This window comes from Melopsittacus undulatus, chromosome 9 (genome assembly GCF_012275295.1).
Source record: "Melopsittacus undulatus isolate bMelUnd1 chromosome 9, bMelUnd1.mat.Z, whole genome shotgun sequence".
Taxonomy (NCBI): Eukaryota; Metazoa; Chordata; class Aves; order Psittaciformes; family Psittaculidae; genus Melopsittacus; species Melopsittacus undulatus.
In genome coordinates, this window is record NC_047535.1 from 6301909 (window position 1) to 6327610 (window position 25702).

Consider the following 25702-nt stretch of genomic DNA (forward strand, 5'->3'; position numbering starts at 1 on the left):
TAATGCTACGAACTCATTAAGCACAAAACCCCAACAACTGTTAAAGTTCAATGCAGGTTTTCACTGGTGCAACAGGACACATGGCACTTCTGTGTTCATATGAAAATACTGCCACTTCGCACCAAATTCAGTGCTGTGTATATTCCTTTACATCCCTAACTATTCTATGATTCTATATGTATACCAAAACCAGCCTTAAACTAAAATATAAACTTAAGTAGCACCAAACCCACCACATTTTTAGGACAGTCTGGTGGTAAAAAAAAAGCCTTTTAAAAAGTCCAGATAATTTATAAAATGTGTTCCTAACAATTTAAAAATAAGATTTTTTTCTTCCTGTCTGCACAGAAGCAAAAAGGAAAATCCCAAGATTAAAAAAAATAACAAGAAAATTTATGTACTACCACAAGTTATAGTCACTCTTACCTAAGAAAAGAAGGTACAAACGATTCTTCTGGAAGCCACTCAGGAAATAAGGAATTCATGGAATTCTACCTAGAAAAAAAAGAAATTATGGAAATTGTCAGCATTTTGCTTTAGAAAAGCAGAACAAGTCAGATGCTTAACATTTGTTAATCTTTACGTAATTATTAAGTTAGGAAAAACTTATGATAGCAGTATCTTTAGAACTCTAAAAATAAAAGTACGGGTGCTGTCATACTTGGCTGTAGCAAAACACTGAAGACTGACATACAACATGCATGATCTGTGTTTTTGCATGGATAACTGCAATTTGCTCTTCTGTCTCCCATTAATTTTGAAGGACTTAAGAGCAAATGTCTGGACAATTTAAGGTTTTTTTAAGAGTAATTTACCACACAATACCTCTCACTCTTTGTCATTTCTATTCATAATGAAGTATTTAGAAGGAAGCTATGCAAAATTAAATAAAACCTCTAGTGATAGCAAAGTAACTGTAAAATGGCTTCTGTCATCAGCCTCTGTGAATTTTAAGACAGAAGTTACTTGATCTCCCCCTCAAAAAAGACATCTCTTTTGCCCTTCAGAATCCAATTCTAAAGCCTTCAGCTGCTTTCACCTACCATCAAATCCCAAACTATACTCTTTAAAACGGGAAACACCAGCTTTGCACTAAGCTCTAGCCAACTTTTCTTGCCTTTTGTGAAAAGGCTTAACATTTTATTTTGCAGCACTATTTCATACTCTGTAAGTCTGAATCATTCTGTAAATAGGTGGGTAATTTAAAAACCATTTTAGCCTCATTTAAATTCCTACACCTTTAAAAAAGCAGGACCATTAAAAAATACATTAAGAAAAGCACTTCATTTTCAAAGACACTTAGCTGTAATTTTCACTGGCTGAAATAAATCAAAGCTGTTTAAAACATTATCCCTAATATATATGTTTTCTCATATACAGCAGACACCCACCTAAAACTAGAACTTTCTTTTCAGCAAAGTGTGCATGTCAGAACCTGTTCTACACTGCAGAACTGTTGCTGGGATTATAAAACCACCATAATCCAAACCCAAAATAAAGATAGCGAACACTGCATAAAGGTGATAGAAGTCCAACTGCTGCTGAAACTTGCCTTTCTATTTCCAAACCAAGCAAAAAAAGCCAACTTTCATAGCTGTAATGACGGATTCGTATTTGCAGAGTTAAGTCCCGAAAAATGTAGATTTACCTCCAACTGCAGCGTTTAAAACCTGCACGGAGTTTTGTAACCTCGCACAAGCGCACACACCGGATAAATCCAACAAATACGGCTATACACAACCTCCAATTCAAACTGAAGTTCTCATTTACCTCTTGCTCTAACGACGGCGACTTTTTGAACATTCAGAATTAGAATTTTACCCTTAAATCGGCAATTGCCGAATGCAAGACAACGCAAAACAAACACCGGGCATTCCATTTAAACTTGCATTTTTACGAAGTCTTGCGATAGGTGTTGTACAACTTCTAAATTATTAACCATCGAAACGACGATAAAAATGCTACAGAAACAGAAAACACCGCGAGACCCCTCAAAAACACCTAAACTGACCACTAAAAACTGACACCAAATAAACGCCTTTTAAAAGCTTTTAATGTCACACACAAACCCGTTCGCTTCTCACGTAAATCGTATTAAAGAAACTACCTTTTCTTCCCGTAGCGTCGTCTAAATCACAACTGTAGTATTTTGCCAACTTTAAACTGCAGACTCGGCATCACCGAGCTTTGTTTTTTAAAAGCTTTTAAGTTTTTGCATCGCCGTCTTAATTGCAAAATCATCCTGCACGTAATTCTTCGGAGTTCTCTTTAAAGTTCGGCACCTAAGCTACTGTTTTTCAAGCGAAGTAAATTTCTATCTATTGTTTCAAGTGAAGTATTAAGCTGTCTCATCCGCAGCCTCTTTTTTTTTTTCTTCTTACTGGTTTACAAAGAGTTAAAAGCCAACACCCCACAAAAAAACACCAAGTTTTATTTTTAAGAAAAAAAGGACATGGCGTCTTTGTTCTCACAAACTACGAAAACACATTCTCATCTGAGCAGCAATGGGCAACAAATGCTCTTTAAACAGGTAGGGGCTTGGGGGTAAACATTTAACTGATGATGTAGTACAGTCTTCACCTCTCCCCCCCCCCTTTACTGCTGCAATGGAGTTACAAGCTGGTTTGCAGATGCCCCCCTTCCACGCTGCACTGGAGAGGAACAGGTCTGCAGCCCCCCCTCTCCCCAGTACTGCACTGGGGAGCCCTGTACCTACCCCCGTCTCCGTGCTGCAATGGGGGGGGACGGTGTGTGCGGAGCCCCCTCGGTGCTGCATGAACAAGGGGGAGGGGGAGCACTCTGCAGCCCGGGAGCCGAGTGTCAGCGGGGTGGCCGCCGAGACGGGGTCCCTCTGCGGCACCCCTTTTCTCCCGCAGCTCCCTCCCCACACTGCGCGGCTTCCCCCGCACCCCAACAGGCTCACGGAGATCAAGGGGGGACCCCAAGGCTCCCCTCATGAGCAGCGGGGGGGGGGCAGGGAGAGGCAGGCGCCCCCTCCCCCTCCCGGCTCCAAGGACATTTTGTTTTTCCTCCCAAGGACAAAGGACAATGAGAAGGGAGAAGACTCCAGCACTTACCCGGCAAAGAGCAGCCCGTCGGCAGGCAACGCGGGCCCGGAGAACGGGGCGCTGCTCCCCTCCTCGCCCTGCCAGCGGCGAAGGACGGCCCCGCGCCCGGGCGGCGAGGGAGAGGCGCGGGCAGAGCTCAAGGAGCCCGGCGCCATTGCCCTCCGCCCGTCGGCAGCCTCACAAGGCAGCCCTGCTCGCCGCCCTCCGTCGCCCCAGAGCCCCCAAAGTGCCGGGCCGGACTTAGACCCCGAGACCGGCACCTTGGACGCTCGGCGGGTCTCCCCGCTCCGAGCGGCGGAGAAGGCGGCCGGGAGCGCAGCGGCAGCCGCGGCTGCTTCCCCGGCCATCTTGTGCCGTGTGTGTGAGCGAGTCTCTCCCGTCTCCTCTCAACTCCTTCCTCCCCTCCCCCCCGCACAACATGGCCGCCCGCTCACTACTCACTGCGGCGAGGAAGGGGCGGGCCCGCGCGCCCCTGCCCCCTACCCATGGCGCTGTACCCCCCCCCCCCCCCCCGCACCGCACAGCCCCGCCCTCCCCGCCAGGCCCGAGCGCGCGCACAGCTCCTATTGGCTGCTCCACGCCCTCCTTCGACCTCCCCCCCCCCCATCCCGGCCTCCCATTGGCTGCGCTCCTCGCCTCAGCGCCCGCCGCCGAGTACTGCCGAGCGGCGCCGGCCGCTCCCCATTGGCTGCTGCCCGCCCGCCGCGGGCTCGCGCCCCGGCCGCACAGCCTCCCCTGAGGGGAAGGAGGGAGCGGGCGGGTCGCTCAGGGGACACCTTTAGTCCCCACCTGGCCGGGGCGGCCCCGGCGCCTCCCCGCCTCAGCTCGGCCGTGACCCGCTCAGGCTGAGCACCGCCTGCTCGTGTAGCCCACGCTTCAGAGATCTCGTACTTCAGCCCGGGGCAACCCTCGCCAGCCTGCACCGATATAGAGCCCCTATCTTGAGTTAAGAACCCCTCACTTAACGGCATGGTTTGCTGTCCGCCTCACCACAGAAGTGCCACAAAAGCCCAGCACAAACTGCCCCGGTCTCCCTCTGCGTTATCTCCCGAAGCCCCGCCGGAGCAAAGCGGCAGCAGTACTTCAGCACCAGCCTGTCTGCAGCATCAATCCCAGTCCTCATTAGCACCTCTGAAAACCACAAGCACACAAATCAAACTAGGTATAACGCCTTCTTTTTAACCAACGCTTAGAAACTGCCTGGTGTGCCAACCTCACCAGGACACTGCCTCCTATTTTGACTACTGCCATGGAAACCACTTCAGATGCCGACACCACAGAGGGGCATCCCCCACAATCTTGGTCACTGTCATAAACGTCTGTCCCCAGCCAGTCGGTTATGATGTTCCTCTGCAAGAAGTATACCAAGCGAGCATGACAGAACAGCATAATTACTATTTAACATACTTCAGCAGTCACTTTGAATGATATGCATGCCTTCTGCCTTCTATTTGTGCAGCTTCCGCCATTAAAAGCTGAGAGAAAGGTGCCCCACTCTTCCTTTTTTATACTAATAATGTCGGTAGTTTTGACAATACTCAAACCAAAAATGCTTAAAATTATATGGAAGATCTCAGCTACTCTGTCATTTGAAATCATGCAGTTGGACTTTAGCAACAATCTCCTGAGCTGAGTCCTGGAAAACCCAGCAGCAGATGGTCAATCTGAAAAGAATTGATCAGTGATGTCCCTGAGAAGAAACAATTTTGAGCTGTGTATTTCCTTTCAAAACGCATAGAAAAGTAAAGCTTTTCTCTGTTACCACAGCACTAGAGGCCCCAGCCAAAGAATCAACAGTAGGTATGGCTTCTCACTGGAAAAGAGCAAAAGGCCTTTTCCCCATACACACACAAGAATTATTGAAGTTCTGGTCTATGGAGACCATGGATAGTGGGTAGCCTGTTTTGCAGCTTCATTCCCATTTGGAATTAATCTGCTGTCAGTGTAACTACTCACATATAACTCTGTGTAAAGGTGTTTGCATGGACAGAGCTGAGATGCTATCCCCCTTGGAAAACTACCAACAGTGAGGAAAGGGGAAAGGCAACCAAGGATAAGGAACTAGATAAAAGTAGGGCACAGCAAAAGCACTTCTACTTATGTTGGCATTTTCAGCCAACACTGCAAGGGACAACTTCACAGCAAGGACGAAGATTAGAGGGTCAGTGTACAATTGCCAGCATTTCCACTGTTTCTTCCCAGAATACAAATAACTTTCTAGAACAAAAAAATAAATACATAAAGTGTCATCACTTGTAATAGCCATTTGAAGGGCAGAAAAGAGATCAGGCATTCAAGGCATGGTTGCACTCTTACAGAGTAGTGTAATTCCAGCCAAAAGAGTTTGAGATACAGAGCAGCCCCATGGAGAAAGACTTGGGGGTGTTGGTCAATGAGAAAATGAACATGAGCCAGCTTCAGTGTGAGCTCGCAGGCCAGAAAGCCAACCGTATTCTGGGCTGCATCAAAAGAAGCGTGACCAGCAGGTCGAAGGAGGTGATCCTGCCCCTCTACTCTGCTCTCATGAGACCTCAGTTGGAGTATTGTGTGTAGTTCTGGTGCCCTCAACATAAAAAGGACATGGAACCGTTGGAACAAGTCCAGAGGAGGCCACAAGGATGATCAGGGGACTGGAGCACCTCCCGTATGAAGACAGGCTGAGAAAGTTGGGGCTGTTCAGCCTGGAGAAGAGAAGGCTGCGTGGAGACATCATAGCAGCCTTCCAGTATCTGAAGGGGGCCTATAAGGATTCTGGGGAGGGACTCTTCAGTAGAGACTGTAGTGACAGGACAAGGGGTAACAGGTTAACACTTAAACAGGGGAAGTTTAGATTGGATATAAGGAAAAAGTTTTTCACTGTGAGGGTGGTGAGGTACTGGAATGGGTTGCCCAGGGAAGTTCTGAATGCTCCACCCTTGGCATTGTTCAAGGCCAGGTTGGATGAAGCCTTGGGTGATATGGTTTAGTGTGAGGTGTCCCTGCCCATGGCAGGGAGGGTGGGATCTTAAGGTCCTTTCCAACCCTATCCTATGATTCTAAGATTGTAACTGAACAAGACACAACTTCTATGCTCAAACTGCTATCTGATTTTCTCTAACAGCCTGCCTGACTAGTATAACAGACTATTCCTCTTAAAAAAATACTCATGTACATTTACAGAAATGCTTCTGAAAGTCACTTGCTGTATTGCTGCTACATGTAACAAACAAAAAAAACCCAAAACAAACCTACTGGGAGTTTAATATCCAAATTAAATTTTTTCACTGCTGCTCTTTTGCTTCCACGCCACCAAGGCCTACAGCAGCTACAGAAAACCTTACACAAGTATCCAGTACCTCTTCTGTTTCTTGGCCTCATGCGAGTTGTGTGTGAACATACAGTACAGTCACCCTCTCAGAGCCATGGCACTCAGCTCTGCTGTTCATGTACCAGTAACAGTTTGCATTCCTCTCTACTGTGGAACAGCACTAGCCTCCTTTTTCACATTTGTATCTCCCGTGGTCAGCTCTGTATAAACACAACATTTTCATTCTTACTGCCTCTGTGGTTACCCCATTTTTTAATCCTTCTAAATTCAGCATTTCTACCAAACTGCAAATTCCTCCACAGTTTATTTCTTCTCTTTTAGAAGACACGCTTTCTTGCTCTGTGTATCTTACACCAAATACTTCAGCCATATTTTATGATCCACGTGTCTGATAATAAGACAACTTAATGTTTCCATTACTTATTTGGGAACTATTTTCTGAGACTGCATCTGTGGCTAGAATTCTACATAACCTCGCCTTCTGGTACTCACCCAAACTATTTTCTTATACACCCTTTTTTCCTTTCCCCCAGCTCCCATGAATATTGTTATCACCCCTTAGGACAACATGCAAAAGCAAATGGTAATATCTCAGGGCAGTGGCCTTTCCCTGCCTGCCCCAACATGCCCTTTGTACCAGAGGATACCAAAAGATTGGTGAAGAATCTCGTTTTCAATACATGAGGTGCAAATGTAGCATACAGTGCTTCGGAGACACAAATAAAAGGCCAGAGATCTGACACTAATATTTGACATAATGGTTAAATATTGCCTTTTGAAGTGGAAAACAGGAATCTAAACAAGACTGAGAGATGTACAAGATGTCACCAAAGTTTTCATCAACCAAAACTCTATCACTTTGGAGGAGAAATCAGCAACAATTTTCTAGGCCCCAAGCCAAATATAATAGTTCGGATTATTTCGATAGAGAATATGCAAACAGGATATCAAATGCCCTTTGAACGCAGCAAGCTGTTTTGTGGTAGGCATTTAACTTCCGGCAAACTGGGTGTTCACAGAAATTGTCGCTTTGTCCCAAATGAAATATAGCTCTGTTTTCTAACTTTATATGTAACCTGTAATATGTTGCTAAACCAAACAATCTGCTTTCCAACCCCCCTTCTGTTTCCTTCCTCAGTAACTCCCTATTTAAATTACAGTAACTGTACAGTCAAATTCAAAGTACCTTCTATTACACTTCTGAAAACCTGGGATTTTGGGGCAGCATTCTAACAGTCAGCTCATGCTATTCGTTCTCCTCTGGGTCTGGAACTGGAATTCAAATCCAGACTTTTGTTCCAGCCTCTGCTGAACAACTGCAAACACATCTATCTACAGAGAGAGAGAGAACTTTTACATGTGCCCTTTTTCATTTCTGGGATTTAACGCTGAAAACTAAGATGATGTTAATACGGTGGTTTTGCTAGTACTAATATGGTGCTCATGTTTAGAATTATGAACTTTGTGAGCAGCAAAACCTAATTATTTATGACTATAAATAATCAGAAACAAATTCTTATCAGTGTCATAAGCATATGGTAAAGAAAAACATCTTTCATTCTGCTAAGCCAAACTCCACTGCTTTTCTGGCTTATTCAAAATGAAGCAACTTTAACCAAGATTCAGCTCTTTTTATTCCTGTTTTCAAAGAAAAATAAGTTATAGTAAAACAGTGGAGAGACGTAATGGAAGTGAGAAATGGAACCAGTGTCTCTTGTGGGGTTCAACAGTCTTTCCTCAACAACTTTTTAACTTGCTGGTCACAATGCATCAGAGAATCAGTTCTGTTTCTGTATATGTGATCTTGTGGCCTGAGCTCACATTTCAGATCTCCTGAAAAACTTACCCACCTCTCTGCTTCAGTTGTGCATGAGTTCCTGTCTACGATAAGGGAAATAAAATACCACTAACTATTGAGAGAAGATTATTCTACTCAATATTAACTTGACTACAGACATATTTTTCCTGAGAAGTCCACTTAAGGAGGCTGAAAACTTGACATTCTTTGTTATTATTATAGAACATCTTCAAATTATTCCTTGCTGTCATCCTAACTGCTTGAAATAGTAACCACCTCAGTCATACTGTATTTGGTCAACACTTAACATACAGGGATTGCCTTAAATGGCAGTCTTGGAAGTATAGGAGAAGTGGGAAAGGTACAATAGCCCTTATTTTGATGAACTCTTACAACCGTTAAAAGAAACCTCTAGACTGCTTCAAACTTACAGAATGGCAAAACTTAGTGAACTTCTATCAGAAAACTGGGACATTGTGAAAAAAAAAAAAAATACCACTTGACCATTTCGCCTGTACCTGCTTAGGCACTGGGATTTATACAAGTGCTCACAAGGTATCACACGTCTCCTCACATGGGAAAGAATGATGCAACTTTGCTTATTACTGAAATCACCTTTGAAAGCAACTAAGAAACTAATGTGTACCTTCCCAGGAACTTTTAATACCTGTAGCCACAGCATGCAAAAGCAGGTTCTGTGACCTGACTTACATGCTTTAACTTCTCTGTACTGATGAAGTTTGTTGCTTGGAAACTCGAAGGACTGGAAACATAAAGGATTAGCCATACTGGTTGGGGTTTAAATATGTTTAAAAGGTAGGAGCTGCAAACAATGTGCTTTATCTTACCATTCTGTAAATATGGCTGTAAATATGGTCATAGCAGCATCCTGCTGAGCTGGGAGATGGTCATCACTCTATCAAGAGTCTGTAAAAGGAAAAGCATTGGCAAGATAAAAAGCCATACCCGATCTTATGTTTCAAAACAAAGACACTGTTCTCCCATTCCCTATCACATAACTGTTACATAAAGTGTCGGAAGAAAACCTTATAACTTTTAAGCAAAATCATCGGAATATTTGGATTTTAATTAGAGCTGTGAGAAAAAAACAAGCAAACAAACAAACAAAAAACCAAACCCCAAACCACTACATTTTAGACTACAAAATTCATAACAATGTCATTGTGGGTTTTTGTATTAACATGGGTATTTTGGAATTCTGGCACCATTATTCCGTTGTGCAGATTCAAAGCTCACTTTCCAAAGGCATTCCTCTCTCCATCCTTCAAATTTATTCACTGCAAACATGAGCCCATAAAGCTTGAGTGGTCAATTAATACAGTCAGAAAAAGGGGAACAGATTTAGCACCAATGTGTTTACATCTCAAAATCAAGGACAAACAAAACCCAAAACATCCCCAAAACACTATAAGCTCTGAGTTTTCATTTTCTACTAACTCTCCATTTGAGTTCTGGTGAAGACTTTGGAAAGTTTAGATGAGAAGCATAACAAATAGTACACCTTCTTGGTAAATCTCCTCGAGGTCTGGAGGCAAAGAGGTTCATACAAGCCTTGCAAACATGATGAATTTTGCTCAAATTGAACAAGATGAATTACAACTACCCTAGAACGAAAAGAAAAACAACCCAGGCCTTCAAAGCCGCAAGTACAGAATGGGGATTTTAATTTCAAGCAAGTTTCAAGCCTGTTTCCATAACGATTTTCATTCTTGTCTCTTGTGTGCAGGTAGCACCATAGGGCATTTTATTGATTGCTATATAATAGTTGACAAAATGATGCATTATTCAGCAAATTGCCCCATGCAGTGAAAAGAAAATGTGTTTTTTTTTTTTCTGAAACCTTACAAGTATGTATTTTTTTTGTATTTTATAGACAGTCTGACAAAGGACTGAACCACCTTGTTGTAAAGTGCTCTGTATAAAAAAAGACCCCTTCTGTTTGTAGCTAGAAACAAAGTTCTTCATATTTGTCAATACTTGTTAGATGTGAGATCCAATCAGTGTGATGTAGTGATACTGTATCAGGGAGACACTTGGATTAGAATGTCACCCGAACACGAATACTTATTGGTATTTCCCATGAGCTTTTATATTTTCTTCCTAGAGTCAATTCAGTATAAATTGGCTCCTGCCAGAGCTTTACCCAGCTAGGAGAGCTCATCAGCCTAGGGAATAGAGCAGTTTTGTGCATGTCAGGAATGCCATCCATCTCAACTCTAGAATTGGCAGCTTTAACTATTGCAGGCAACTGATTTGCATGTTGAAACCAATACTGTTTCTCCCTGACCAAGCCATTAAAGGTGATAATCTTGTCTCAGCTTGAAATCATTCACAGTGTTTGGGGTTTGTTTGTTTTTTGAGTAGTCAAAGATTAGTATTAGAAGGTGAGCTAGTGAGGAAACATCAGCAGCCCAAGGAAAACCACTGTTGGTATAGTCCTGTCACAAAATGGTGTCAATGGCACAATTAAAGCAGCAGGATGTCTTGGGCAAGGCGCCCACAGCACTTGATTACTGTCTGAAAAACATCACACTGCAACTTTACTGCAGTTTCACCCAGTGGAAGATCTAAAAAAGGTACTGCATGCCCAAAATGTCACCTAGATGTAATAGTGGATTTAACAAGAAGCTGCTACCTCTCTCTACAAATTGTTTTGAGGTCTAGAGACATTTAATGGCAAAAGCCTGATCTCTTCCTCTTACTCCAAGCACATGAGTCTTAAATTAGGTGCCTGGGCCTTTAATTCAGCGCTGAGTAATTACATTCAGGTCAGTGGAATCACTCCAGGTTTTTCTTGGTGTGTCTGAATGTTATCCTAAGGATCTGGAAGCATATGAAGTGAATTTAGAAATTAACATGTATGTCAGTACTTGGAAAATGCAACTGAAATGAACTAACCCAGTCCATAGAAGGGAAAGAAGACATAAAGCAGAGGTCTGACTTTCAAGAGGAAGAACAAGCATGTAGTTTTGCATATGAAGGTGTAATTGCAAAAGGAGTAATATAAATCAAACAGTGCTAGGTACTTCACCTCTTACTCATCTCCTTCAGTGTACCTTTAAAACCTTTCCATAAACCAGAATATTGACTCTCAAGAGACCAAATGTTAAAGTTGAGTTGAAGAATATAGGTCAAGTTAAAATGCATTTAATTGGGAAACTATCTAAAATTTTCTTGTAACAGGCCACACACATTAGCGGTATTAAACAGTAAAACTGAACGCTCTGAACTAGTGTGCAAGATAAAGGAGACCATACAACAGTTGGAGAAAACGTATGGAGAACATAGGCTTGTATGGGTACAAGATAAAGTCAAATGCTTGAATAAGTCAGAATTCCACCATGAACAAAAATGAAAAGCTGCAGCTTTAATAATTGGCCTTTTTTTTTTTACTTAAACTCCAATTATTAAGATATTGTGCTCCCGGCTGGCATATCAGGTGCGGATAATGAACAGTCAGGGACACTACTTTTGCTGTATGAATGAAACATGTTCTAGTCAAAAGAGTAATAAAGGATTATCTTTCTTTATATACATACACACACACACTCTCTAAAGATAATGAAAACTGGAACCAAAGCTGAAGTTGAAGTCTATTCAAGTGATGTTCATAAAATTGAATTAAAGAGAAAATATAACCTAATTAAGAGGTTCAGAAAGGCACATTAGTATATGATGGAAAAGTAATTTTTATATATGAAAGCTCCTTTATGCTTTATATTATTATCATGTACAGTCTTACATGATCTAATCAAAGATATACATGCATTCCATATGAGAGCTCTGTACTATATGTATTGCTGGTCATGAGTGCACACTGCCTCCAAGTTACATTTGACTTGTGGATTTAATGCAATCTAGAACATAAGGATCTTGAAGTAGCAAAAAAAAATGTTCCTTTATATTGTTTGTCTGTAAGAACAGAATCACTGCCTCAGAGAAGCCTTTGCAGGCAACAGGCTTGAAAAGGACACCTAGAGTGAGGAAATCAAAGGCCTTACAACATTCAAATGCAGCCAACATGGAAGAATCTGACTTACTCTTGGCTTTAAACATAACTAATACCCCTTGCAGTCCTAGTTTGGATTTAAATGTCATGGTTAGAAGTCATGAGGTCAGCTGAAATAACTTTGCTGATACTCAGCAGTCACGTACCCAACCAGCACTGCATTGCTGCAGCATCCCTGTTCCCACACCCTATTCAGGCAGAGGCTGCAGTATTTCTGAGCTATGCATTACTGATCCACCAACTGCCAGGTAGATGCTGATGGCTTCATCAGCAAGGAAAGCAGAAAAGAGAGCCATTGCACTCATTTTAAGAGTTCTTTGCTTAGTGGAAGCACTAATTTGTCTTCACAACCTGCAGCCTCCCCCAGACTGCAGAAACTCTAGAACTCAAATTCCCTGAAATTGAACATCAGATCAAAAACTCAAGGCCTCCAACAGCATGACTTCATAAGCCCTGCCTTCTTAAGAAGCCAGGATAAAAATATAGCTACATGAAAAATAAATGAGCAGCTTTTCCTGACTCTGAAACCAGAAAATAATGACATGAAACCGAAATCAAATGCAACATCGCTTGTATTCCCGAAACCAGCATTAATGCTCCCTCTCCCAGCTCCCAGAGACTTATTAAATAATTCAGCCTTATAATGGATTTTGAAGGGAAAGGTCCTGGAGTGGAAAAAGTAAATTCCAGCATCAGAGACCCTTACAAAAACGCTGTTGCTTGCCCTAAATGTGGCACTGAAGGGGATTCGGTCTGACTTCTCTCCTGCCATCACCAGTATTTGCTCTTTTGATCAAACAGGCAGTTCTGCAGCACTAGCAACAGTCTGAAATCTTAGATCAAAATTAGTATCTTGACACCTAAGAAGTCAAGTCAGCCTGTGCAAGTTAAAAAAGGCCAGTATCATGTGTGCGTAGAGCAGTCAGACATCTTTCCATGCAGAAACAAATCCTGTATTGCAAAGATACTGATGTACTACATTTCCCTCCCAGCTCTGCCCCTGTGATGCTGGGTGTGCAGCCGTGTCATCATCCTGGTTATCCTTGCTAGAGGCTTGGGGGCATTTCTGGAACCACACTGCACCTCTAAAATGTGTTAAGCCTCCTGGAGAGAGCCCTGGTTTTGCTTGCACAGTGATGTCCTCAGGGAAACTTCTCCTTTTTCCCTTGTTTTTCTTCTTGTTATTACCTTTGCACCTTCAGTTTAGAAAATGAAAGCTTTAGGACTGAAAGAGGGTAAAGGTGGAATGAACAAGCCTCTTGATTAAAAGCCATGAAGAAAAACCTTACAATACAAACTCCCGTCAACACAACATGTCTCCTCCTGCTGCATTAATGTTGCTTCACGAAATGGCGACTGCCCCTGCAGACAGCTGCCTAAAACCACACACGTCCCCGCACGGAACCAGAACTGCAACTTTTTCTCCTCTTTTTTTTTAAGCTTTCATTTCACATTCAGCCCCTCGGGGACTTACAAAAGCTCTCCATAAGGCTATAAGAAGCAATGGGGAGCGTAGAGCCCTCCTTGTGCACAGCCCAGCCTTTCCCATCTGCCTTCTGCTTTTGGAAAGCACTCGCGACTCTTCCCCACACCGAGTGGGTTTGTGCAGGGTGGGCTCTGGACTCCTGACCACTGCAAATAAATGTGCTGATTCAGCCTGTATCGCCACAATCTTGTGTTTCCAGAATTTTCTCCCTCCGCTTCCCAAATATAAAGGGACTTATTGTGCTAAACACCGAGCTGGAGCACTGATGGGCTCCGTGTAGGGCGCCATGTGGTATTTGGTTTCTCGCTACAGTACATGTTTTTATAATGATGGGGGAAGGGAAGGAAGGGAGCTGCAGTTACCAGCATGCCAATAATCTGTTGCAAAGGACTGGAGCTCTCAGAGCCAATTAGTCCTGAAGTTAACCATTTAACTGCTGAAAACAAAGCCAGTCTCGGGCACAGACTCTGCAATATTAGGGACAGAAAGGACTGCATGGATACCCAGGGCATCAGACTCAGTGCAGATATGTTCATTACTAAATACTTTTGATACACAAGCTGACCACTGAAACTCCCTCAGGTCACTGCATGCAAAAGTGCGACAGCTCTATCCAGACCTTAATAAAAACTGGATGGTGTTCCAGGAGCTGTGCCAGCCTGTGGTGGATCCATGAAAGCCACCCACAGGCACTGCATTTCCAATACGGATCTCAGTCGGTTACAAGTCACTGCCACAGGACCGGCAACCCCAGGCTGCCTGCCACGGGGTGGGAAAGGTCAGGGGCTGCCCTAGCAGAGGAAAGCTGTGTCACTCCATCATCTCCCAGCAATACTGCTGGGATGGAAAAACACCATAAGGTGGGGCAAGATCTAAGCAAGCTATAGCAAAGTGTGCCTCCCTTTAAGTCTATGCCTCTATCATCCCTGGGCTGTGCCCAGACACAGAGATGTGCTTTGGACCTCCCTGCATCAGACTTGTTTTTCTAACTCTGTAACTGCATTAGAACAAGACAAAAAAAAATAAAATGTTCTTTTTATATTCTTGCCCTTTAGTTTGTCATAAACTTTTAATGCCTGCAGCAGACTAACTGGTGACTTGTGTGCTGCTGAACAAGCCAGGGAAGAAGATGCACAGGGAATTCCCAGCCTCGATCTTTTTCTCCAGGCACAAGTCTGAACACGGCCAGAGAGTACAGATGACTGAGTCCTAATGCAGAACAACAGTAACATGCTCCCACTTGACCCAGCTGGTTGGTAAAGCTATTTTTGTGCTCTTCTTTTATTCCATGACATACCAGCAGATATTGGATCAGACTCCCAGGGATGCCAGCAGAGGATGCCCAGGGATGAGAGAACAATGAAGTGTTCAGCATACCAAAGGCATGTTCTCCACCCCAGCTCATCAGCCCTAGCAAGAAGCAGATTTTATGTGCTTGGAAGTGGCCATATTAGTGCTGCTTCCAGTCCAGGCAAGCACTGCAGCGTACATGGGAGGCATATTCCTACACCACTATTCTCCCCAATGGACAAAAATGAAGTCAAATATCCCTGCTCGCCACGGAGGTCCAATTCATGTGAACACAAGCATGCTGCTCCTCTTGAAAAGCTATCGCAAGGCTGCCACCATAACACATCTCATCTTTAAGCTCCAGGGAGAATCCTGACTACATTAAAGTATAACTTCACATTCAAATTAAAAACACTGTAGAGGGGTAGAAAAATGTACTGCTGAGAAACTAGCAGATTATTGAGGCATGTGAGCTGTCAGAGCCCTGGCAATACAAGAGCTCTCTTGTTCCTGTTGCCTCCCACAGCTGCATTCACTAAATATATCCTGGGCAGAGAACTGCATTTCTCCACCCCTTTCTCAGCCCAATCAGGTTTGCACAAACACCACCAGGCTCCCTTGGGATATGCAGTCAGGGAGCAGCAATGCCCTAGTTACAGGATCACGAAGGACAGGAGTGACTAGTCATGTCTGCACCAGGGGGAAATTGTTCCATTATTTTGAGAGGGCCAGGGTAGTTTGTTCTCCATCAGGATACACCCCGTTTGTATGTCAGAACCAGTCACTGGAAGTATTCCCATCAGATGGTTTTCAATAGCTTGTGGAAAAAAAAGAACTGGAGATTTCAGAGCAAATTAAAGCAGAAGAATGGCGACCCCTACATAAAACATTCAGCTCCTGGCAGCCTTAGAGCAGTGGTCTTCAGTGAATGGCTGGTCCACAGAAGGCAATTCCAATTCTGCTTTTCATCAGTGTAGCATGTTGTCTGATCATGCATCTACCTCCAGGGAGGGAAAACCCCTCCTATAACTGAATTTCCACAGGGCCAATGTGCTCCCCCATGACCTGCATTCTGCTCTGTGTATTTCTATCCTCACCTTGCATCTTTTATTTGCAAGGACACATTCTCTGGCTTGATACAATGGAGCCTTGGTCTTAACTGCAGCCTTGAAACACTGCTGCAATCACAGAAACAAAAGAGGAGGGAGAGCTGCAGTTACTCCTTACATAGTTAATTCTATAGTGGATCAAGTTCTGATGGCTTTCCTTGCTTACAAGCTGTGAGCCAGCAGGGATTTTGACCCTCCTGGTCCCTGCTTCTTCCTTTCCTCACAGTTCCCTATTTCTTCAACACCTCCAGCTCCTCTGGCAGCAAGTTTGACAGAATCTGGTCAATTTTTCAAGCTTTCTCATTTAAGAAGTCAGGGGGAGCAGACTACATCTTGCAATCGAACCTCACAGGAGGAAGACTGAAATATCTCATGCACGACCTTAATCTGTAGGATTGTGTCGATAGTTTCTCTTGTAATCTCAATACTCAGTTCATTATGCATTCAGATCTGTCCGTACACATAGAACATTTTGCCACAAAAGGAACCAAATTCATTTTGATATAATTATGCAGTCACACAAGTCACATGCTTGCTGTGGAATAAATATAAATACTGAGCTTTTGGGAATAACTGGTGGAACTGAAGCGTAAAAAACCTCACAAGAATGAAAGTGATCTATTATATAAAGGAAATAAATCAGGCTTCGATGTCATATTGCAGTAGAGGGAAAAGGCACTACATATATATAAGGACCATTTTAGTTATGACTTTTTGTCAATCTGCAAAACATAAACCCCTGAACTTACACTTAAGCAGCCACATAAATTAAGGACCCTATTTTCAAAGGTAGTGATATCATCTGAGGTGTTTCCAACCTCTGAAATCAGGTAATTCATTCACAAAATGGCCACAGGTCCCTAAGCTTCACCAAATAGCTGAAAGCTGGAGAAGTTAGAAAATGATGCTGTGCTCTTTGTGTCTTTCCTACACGTTCTTTCCTTCTCTGCTTTTCTCGCCTTCCTGAAACAAACTGTCCTCAAAGACTGTTCTAATTTCGCATTTGGAAATTGCTGCTGGTTTAATTAGTGACATTGCTGTAGAAGAACTACACCCTGCTGCACCGGTTGTGTTGAAAATGAGCCTTGCTTGCTGGGGACAGGAGTGGTTTTGCTCTGATCTCATAAGGTCTGCTGGGTCCTCTGGCTTTCTGAGCACACACAGAAGGATGTAGTCTCCTCTCTGTGCTTTTAAGAAGGAAATATAAAATGTGAAGCCAGATGTTAAGACTGAGCCACAGAGAATACACTGGAGTGCAAGTTACCTTCAACACCACCGCAGTTCTAAAAGCAAACAAAGACATGAGAAACTGGGATGGAAGATTTCATTCCTCAGACAAGGCAGTGACTCACCCACATTCCTAACTGCTCAAACAAGGCAGGCAAACCCTTCTCCTGGCAGACTGGATCCTCCACATTTTACCATGCAGAGCAAATCACAACCAAAGGCAAGCTGTGGTGGTGGCACACTGCAGCAGACACAGCTTGGGGACAAATGTATATCAGAAAGGTACCTTCCTTTGCATCCTCTCTATCAACTTGCCTTCTTGAAAAGATTATGAATTCAGATCTGCTTTTCACATCTGAAAAAAACAAAGGGGCTACTACTCACAACTGCTTTTCAGAAGCTAAACTCATTTTTTCTTAGATACCAAGATTTTATAAAATAGCTAAGATTCAGGAGTTTACTTCTTTAAAACAATGAAAATCCAAAGACAGATAAGACATCAAAAAATTAACTGAACAGAGCACCAAGCAATGTAAGTGCTGCTTCTAACCAAGATATCCATGTGGGAAAATCTGACCTAGGGATATGGAAACCCACCAATCCTAAACACCTGCTCAGTCATTCTCAACGTCCAAGGCAGAATTCCTGGATGAAGGACAAACACAGTCCAGGTGACAGACAGCCTGCAGCCAAGCATGCCCTTTGTGCATGACTCTTTGGGACCTGGGGAGCGCTGTGCAGGCCCCCCAGTGGCAGGGGCATCAGCTGAACTGCGAGTGGCAGCAACAGAGCCATCAACAGCAGCGGAGAGAACAGATGATAGAAAGGCTGGAGTAGGGAAACGGGACCAAAAAGGAGCACAGAAAGCAGAGACCATGGCTAATTTTTGAGGGATTCCAGGAAGCCAAGATCTTTCAATTATAAACCTTAGAGGGGTTGTACTTAGGAGACAAACATTTTGGGGTGCCAGGGACAGCTATGGCAGCACCTAAAAGCCACTTCATCTGGACACCCCCCCCCCCCCCCCCCCCAAGGGAGCAGGGCTGGGTAGGTGGTCCCTCTGTGGCTGTGCCAAGGCTCTGCTGGGTGAGGCTCGTTCATCTGATGAAGGATGCCAGATTATGAGCATAAAAATTTCCCTCTGGCTTCATACTCCACAAAGCAAAATTAAAGCTGAGCTCAAAGTGTTCCTCCTTATACAAAGTTAATTCTCAGGTTTCCAGTGGTAGCCAGACACCCCAAAACATGTTCATTCATTCACTCCTCTTGGGGGCCAGCTCCTGAGGGTGCCTGGAGCTACTGCAGAAAGCAAAGATCATTTAAAAAAGGCATTACCTCCCCAAGCAGGGAAGATTTGTTTGCTTAACAGCATAGCTTTGGCTGCTGGTGTAATGAGAAGTCCTTGACAACACAGGCTGTTAGCAAAGGAACACAAAGCTGCGCTATTAACGGAAGCATCAAGCCTCACACAACTAAAATAAGCTATCCTGGACCTGAAGCTGTGTCAAAGACATCATGAAAATGGCTGTTGCAGTAGTGCTGCTGCCGTACTTGCAGCCCAACCACAGCGAGCAGGGACAGCAGCAAACCCGATCCTCAGTGGTCCTGCAGAATTTGCTGGTGGCATTTTAAGTATTTGAGGCATTTCAGACAAACCTCAGCAGACTAGAGCAGAGACTCACCCATCAGGACTTCTGTACACCATAAAGACTTACATAAAAACATAGATCCGTTTATCAAGCTGCGGAACAACAACGATCCATCCAGTTTATTGGCTAGAAATGACAAAAGCAGGGGGGGAATTTGCTGCTATTCCCCTTGATTCAACAGGCTGCCTTAAGTGACTACCGTGATCAGTGCTACAAGCAAACAAACAACACGTGCTGCTTGAAAGGCATTTCCTTGTACAAAGGCAGAGAAACCGTCACAGGAAATGAACGCTGAGCATATTATTACTACTTTGTATTTGGCTGGCTCATGCTATTTGGACAGCCCAGCTCTGCCGGGCTGCTGGAGAACGGCAGCATTTGTCCCTTGCCTTCGGCAAGAAAACACAACTCAAATCCCTCCTCGGGAACAAAGGTGCTTCCCAGGAGCCTGGCGTGCTGCCGGCATACCGAGCGCGTAGCCAAGCAACGGCAGCCAGACTGGGGCTTGCGCCTCACCCGTGATGCTCCAGCCTCCACAAACAATTCCTGCCACGTAGACAAGACCGTGCAGGGTAATGGAAAATTACTGCAGGCTTTCTCTTAAAGGGCGAGAATCTCCGTTGGCGAGGAAGGCTGATCCGAATCCCGCTTCCCAGCACACCCCAGGGTAGAGTTTTGTTCCCTGCGAGAAAGGCTGCAGTGCGTCACTGGCATGCTGGGGCGTTCATAAAGGCAGATACCATTTGCATGATATTGCCGGTGATTAAAAGTGTAAAACAGAGAGCTCAGCTGCGGGGGGGGGGAGAGCTGCAGGCAGAGGCAGGAGGCGGACAAGGAGGCAGCAAGCTGCCTTTTTAAAGCTGCTTTCGACACAGCCTCAAGCATGGCGACCTTAACGCAGCACAGTTAATATTAGGCAAGAGCTGGTGCCAAAATAATCCCCTTGCGTTTGGCAGGCGCAGTGTTTTAGCAACGGCCTGGCAAATATCTGCTTGCATGGCTGCAGGGAGAAAAAAATGCTTACAAGAAAGGGCAAACTTTCTCAGGCAGTTGTTAGGCTATTATCACAGCAAGAGCGGTTTTGAAAAGTTACAGCCATGTTTACCTCCAGTTTCTAGTGTAAAAAAGAACATAAGTTTTTAATCCAGCACCGTGCCCACCTAGTTTAAACCAGCGAGCTAAAGAGCCACACAAACAGCTACAGTAGCACCAGTCAGCCCATTCAAGCTACTGCAGTTCTGCCACGTGTAAATCAGAGGCTTGCACTTACCAGCCAGGGCAGGACATTGCCTGACAGGCAGTTGGTCACGAGCTGCCCAGCAAGAGTGTCCCAACACAAACAGCACTCTTTGCATGGATCAGAATTAGCTGCTGTATCCATTACAGCTTTTATTTCACCTCCTTAAGAAACAAAACACTCTACCTACCCTCTGAGGGGAAGCCAACTATATATACCCTGAAGCAAAAGGAGAAAGACAACCTGCTCCTCCTGCTATAACCCTTTTGCTCACTGCATGCAGCTGTGGCTCATGATGGCCCTGATTTGGTTCACGGGTGCAGCTCTGCTTTCTGGCTTCTCTGGAGCTGCCTGCAGTTTAAAGTGTTGCTTGTCAGACTGGTTCTAGGTCAGCTCCTGCAGCAACATAGCTTTTGCTCTTCCCCATCTTCATATTTTAGTTAGTCTCCTATCTGTTTTGCTCAGATAAGCACTGGTTAAAGTCTCAACCTAAATCTTTTCATTTTGTTGTAGCCAGCAAATGAAAATGAAGCTCCTACACTGAGTTAGGGGACTTCTTTTGTAATAGAAACTCCCCCTTCCCGTTGTAAGAAATATAATTATGATTCGTGTCAGCAGCTTAGAAACCCTTGTAGCCATTGCGTTCGATATGAGGAAAGACAATAGAATAAACATTTTTGTTTGTATATTTAGAGCTATTGCTGTGTAGAATGTAGGATGTTATCTAAATATAGTCAATCTGTAGCCAATATTAACTTGTCTGTAACCATTGCATAAGAAGGAAGAAATAATGGAATAATCATTTTTACATGAGTTAAGTGCCATAAGAACTATATTGTAAAACTCAGAACACTTTTGTAAACTTTAGAATATTGCCTAAAGGAAAACCAGCTGTAACCGCCCAATATCTGCGTACGCAGATACTGTAACCGCAGGCATGTGATATTCAAACAAGGACAGGTAGATGTCTTGAAACTAGGTAAGGGGTCACGGGGGTAAGGTAGCTTGCCAGGATGTGTCAAGTAGATATATCGGAACTAAAAGCAAAAGTCAGGAGGAAGATATCTTATCTTCATCCCCACGACCACTGAGACAGCCTCCAGCAACAAGCCCCACATGCAAAGACAAGAACAAGGACACGTACATGAGAGGAAAGAGTATATAAAAAAGACAGAACCTGCGGGAGGGGGTGTGCATCACTGGTGGAGCAGAGACTCCCCTGCGCACCCAGTGCTGCTTGCTTATTGCCTCTCTTAAATATCTAATCAATTGTGATTAAAATCAACTGGGACAAAACCCGACTTGCAGTAAATTTTTATAACAAAATTGGTGACCCCGATGTGATCTCTGTGTGGCTGCTGGGGACTATAGCTCTTACGAGGAGGCACCCCACACTTTGTGGCTCGGGGGTTCTAGTCCTGAGCAGTTCCGCAAGATCAACGAACAGAGAGACAATAACCAAAAGAATTGAGCTCCCTGAAAATTGCAGTACAACTTCCTGTAATTCTTGTGCACGAAGATCCAGACGAGAACAGTGGACTGTAAGTATCGTTCCATCGGGAGGAAAGCCGGTGTGTGTCTGTGTGGAACGCAACAAAGTTGCGTTGCGTGGTTTTCTCTGACCAAGGTTCCAGTAGGGAAACCCAATGGTAGAGAGACAGAGTGTGTGGTGAGACATGAACCAGATACCCTGAATCTGTAAGAATACAGGTCAGGTTATCAGGATTCATGAAGTGAGTGTGGACCTCTTCTAGGCGTGTTTCCAAACTCCCACGGGGGACTTGGCTGCTGAAGGAGGGAAGCAATAGTAATTGAGTGAAAGAGAATACACCTGGCAAACAGGTCAGAGTAGTGGTTGTAACTCTAACCCAAGGAAAGGGCCCAGGTAGAGGTCCCAGACCCAGGGGCCCAGGTAGAGGTCCCAGAAGTAAGACAATGGGTCAGAATAAGAGTCGTAATTCTAACCCAGGAAAGGATCCAAGGAGAGGTCCTAAGAATAAAGCAGGGAGCAACCTACCAGATATGCCCCCAGACAGTCCACTGGGGTTAATTATTAAGTACTGGGACTTTTGGCCATCCCAGGAAGGAAAAAGTAAGGAAAAAAATGGTCCATTACTGTATGGAAGTATGAACAAAAGAAGAAAATCGACCCGATCATTTGCATTGGCCGATATTTGGGTCTTTTGATGATTGGATATGTCAAGCTTTAAATTTATATGTGAATAGAAAAGAACCATTTAGCCAGGAAGAGAGTGAGTATGCAGCTTTATGGAAGGGATCATCAGCAAAAGTTTTGTTGTTCCCCCTAAAAGAAAGAAAACCCGAAAGGGAGAAATCAAACAGACCATCTTGGGAGCCGCTAGATAATTTACCACCCCCTTATCTGGGACAGGATTCAGAAGATGAACAAGGGGATATTTACCCCCATTAACACCTAACTCCGTCCCGTCGGCTCCCCCTCCTTCCCCTCCTTCTGCCAATACTAGAAGCAAAGTGAGGACACAGAAAAATGAGAAATCAGACAAAGCGGAGGAAATAGTAACGTTAGCACCCCTCTGAGAAGTTCCAATGGGGGGAAATATAGGAGGTATTGGATTCGTAGTGGTGCCCTTGAATACGAATAATGTAAGATCTTTTAAGAAAGAAATGGGCATATTTAGCAGATGAGGAAGCAAAACAAGCAGCTCTACTGACCTTAACTACTAAAAATATAGAAGAAGAGGAAAAACAGATAAATGAACCGAAAGCATATTCTCAGAATGAGAAAAAAGAATATGAAAAATTGGGAGCAAAATTAAAAGACAGTAAATGGATATTACCTGATGGGAGAGAAATGTTACCTAAAGGATATGCTAGGAGAATATTACATAGATTACATCAACAGACTCATTGGGGAACAAGAGCACTCACTGATCAATTTTTGAACTTTTATGGGTGTATGGGAATTTTTGAAATAGCTAAGCAAGAAACCCAGGGTTGCCTAACCTGTCAGAAGGTTAATAAAAAGCAAATGAGACAAGCTCCAAAAGGAGGAAGACCTTTGGCTCACTGACCCTTTGAAAGGATACAGGTCGACTTTACCGAATTACCAAAAACCGGACGATATAAATATCTTTTAGTAATAATAGATCAATTAACACATTGGGTTGAAGCCATACCCACCGCCAGAGCTACGGCTCAGGTAGTAGCAAAACAATTACTCGAAAATATCATTCCTCGGTATGGTATGATAGAAATAATAGGTTCAGATCAAGGATCTCATTTTACTTCCAGAATTCTTAAAAGCATTATAACAGCCTTGGGGATTCAATGGGATTATCACACCCCATGGCATCCCCAAAGTTCCGGGAGAGTAGAAAGAATGAATCAAACACTGAAACATCAACTATCAAAACTAATGATTGACACTAAGATGTCATGGATCAAATGTCTTCCTCTGGCTCTGTTAAACATTAGGACCATGCCAAACTCAGTTACTGGTATTTCGCCTTTTGAAATGTTATATGGGATGCCCTATACCCAAGGACTACCTATAGGGCATCCCAAATCAGAAGATGCAAGTACCCAACATTATATAATAACGCTCAATAAAAATATACAGGAACTTAGGGCCAAAGGAATGCTAGCACAAAGTACCCCGTTGGAATTTTCAACACATAATATTCAACCTGGTGACAAAGTATTAATAAAAAGTTGGAAAGAAAGTAGTTTAACTCCTCATTGGGAATGACCCTTTCTTGTTCTTTTAACTACAGAAACTGTGATTCGAACAGCTGAAAAAGGATGGACTCATGTGTCCCGAGTGAAAAGACCTCTTCCAGCAGTGAAACCAGACCACTGGAAGGTTGCATCGATACCTGGCGAGCTGAAATTGAAGCTCACGCGTGAGACAGACATTTAACAAAACATATCCAAAAGAAAACTGTCACCATTATGTTCTAAAACTGTCACTATTATGTTCTATGTTGTCTAAGGAGTTGGTGATACTATCATCATTACAGCACACATCCTCCACCACGAACCATACCTAGAATATACTGGCGAAAATTTTAATGATCAAAATTTATGAATGAATTAGTAAAATAGATTTTTATATGACAAACAAAACTGAGTCTTGTAGTGACCACTCGACGATTAAAAGCCAAAACTATAAGGGACAGCATAAGAAATACTGGCAGTACCCATCTAAGACTCCTGAATAATACCCCTGCTGCCGAGAAGATCGTATACCTCGCTGCCAGGAGCAACCTGGTAGGAGAAGGAGGCAGAGGAGTAAGAGACATGTGAGGTTTGATAATAATCTTTCTAATGATTCCTCAGTCCGGAATTGCCAACTCGTGCTGGAAATGTTATCAAAATGTTAGAGTTGGTCATACAACAACTCAGTCGTTTGCATATCACACTCATTAATGCTTGATGCTATCAATGACAATTGTTAGAGATGTGCAAATTCGACAATAAAGACTTCAGGGTAGCAACCAATTTAGGAGCACAAACTGGAAGAGTACAAACTGGAATTGGTAGCTGTCCCCATGGAGAACAATATATATGTTTTACTCAAGAAGGAATGTGGGGATACTCCGATGGCGGTGGAGTACAAGATAGATATGAAGAGGAATTAGTAAAGAACGCTACAAAAAAAAGCAATCTAAAATTTCTGTTTCCCAAAAAAGACCTCCTAGTGAATTATATGAGAAAATTAAGAATAAAATTGGGAGAGAAGAACTTCCCGCCCTAGGAAGAAGCCTATACATAGATCTGATGCAAAGAATAGTAGACGAATTAAATGTGTCAAATTGTTGGATCTGTGGAGGATCCCAGATGACGGAGCAATGACCCTGGAGAGGAGAGGGAGTGAGTCCTCAACAGATGCTTTTATGGAATAACACACATAAATCTAAGGAACAGAGGCCTGAAGGGTGGGTATTAACCAACCAAGTTCTAGGCCAAATATGCATATCTAGAGAAGGGAAAAATTTTACCCATTTTGTAGGACATACCCCCTGTAAGATGATGATAATCACCAACTCCACACAAAAAAGTATTAATAATACCTGGTGGCTCGAACCACCCAAAGGATATTGGTCTCAACAATGTAGTGAGAATGAGACAATATGTTGGAAAGAAACAACTAATGGGACTATAGCTAACCCATTCCAAGAAATAGCTGATTTAAAATCATTCTGGGAAAAGCCAGAACAATGGGGTGATTGGAAAGCTCACGATGGCTTATTCTGGGTATGTGGAAAGAAAGCTTATAACAAATTACCAAAAACCTGGAAAGGAACTTGTACCATTGGTATAATACAATCGGCCTTTTTCCTACTACCAAAACAAAATGGAAACCAGTTAGGAAGGCCATTATATGAAACCCTCAAGTGAACGAAAAGATCAATAAAAATTGGAGGGGATCAAAAATGGAAAGAGGAAGAATGGCCACCTCAAAGAATAATAGAATATTATGATCCAGCAACTTGGGCTCAAGATGGGAGTTGGGGTTA

At 43.4% G+C, this 25702-nt stretch overlaps 1 protein-coding gene across 1 annotated transcript in view; it reads right to left on the minus strand.

The window, feature by feature from the left end:
- Positions 1 to 25702, minus strand: part of CHD2 (chromodomain helicase DNA binding protein 2) — a 91898-nt gene that overhangs the window by 64730 nt on the left and 1466 nt on the right. Inside the window, exons 2-3 of the mRNA XM_034065895.1 lie at positions 9022 to 9100; positions 427 to 495 (exon numbers count right to left, since the gene is read on the minus strand). The gene's annotated coding sequence lies outside the window, so the exon portion shown is untranslated. The remainder of the gene's footprint in view (positions 1 to 426; positions 496 to 9021; positions 9101 to 25702) is intronic.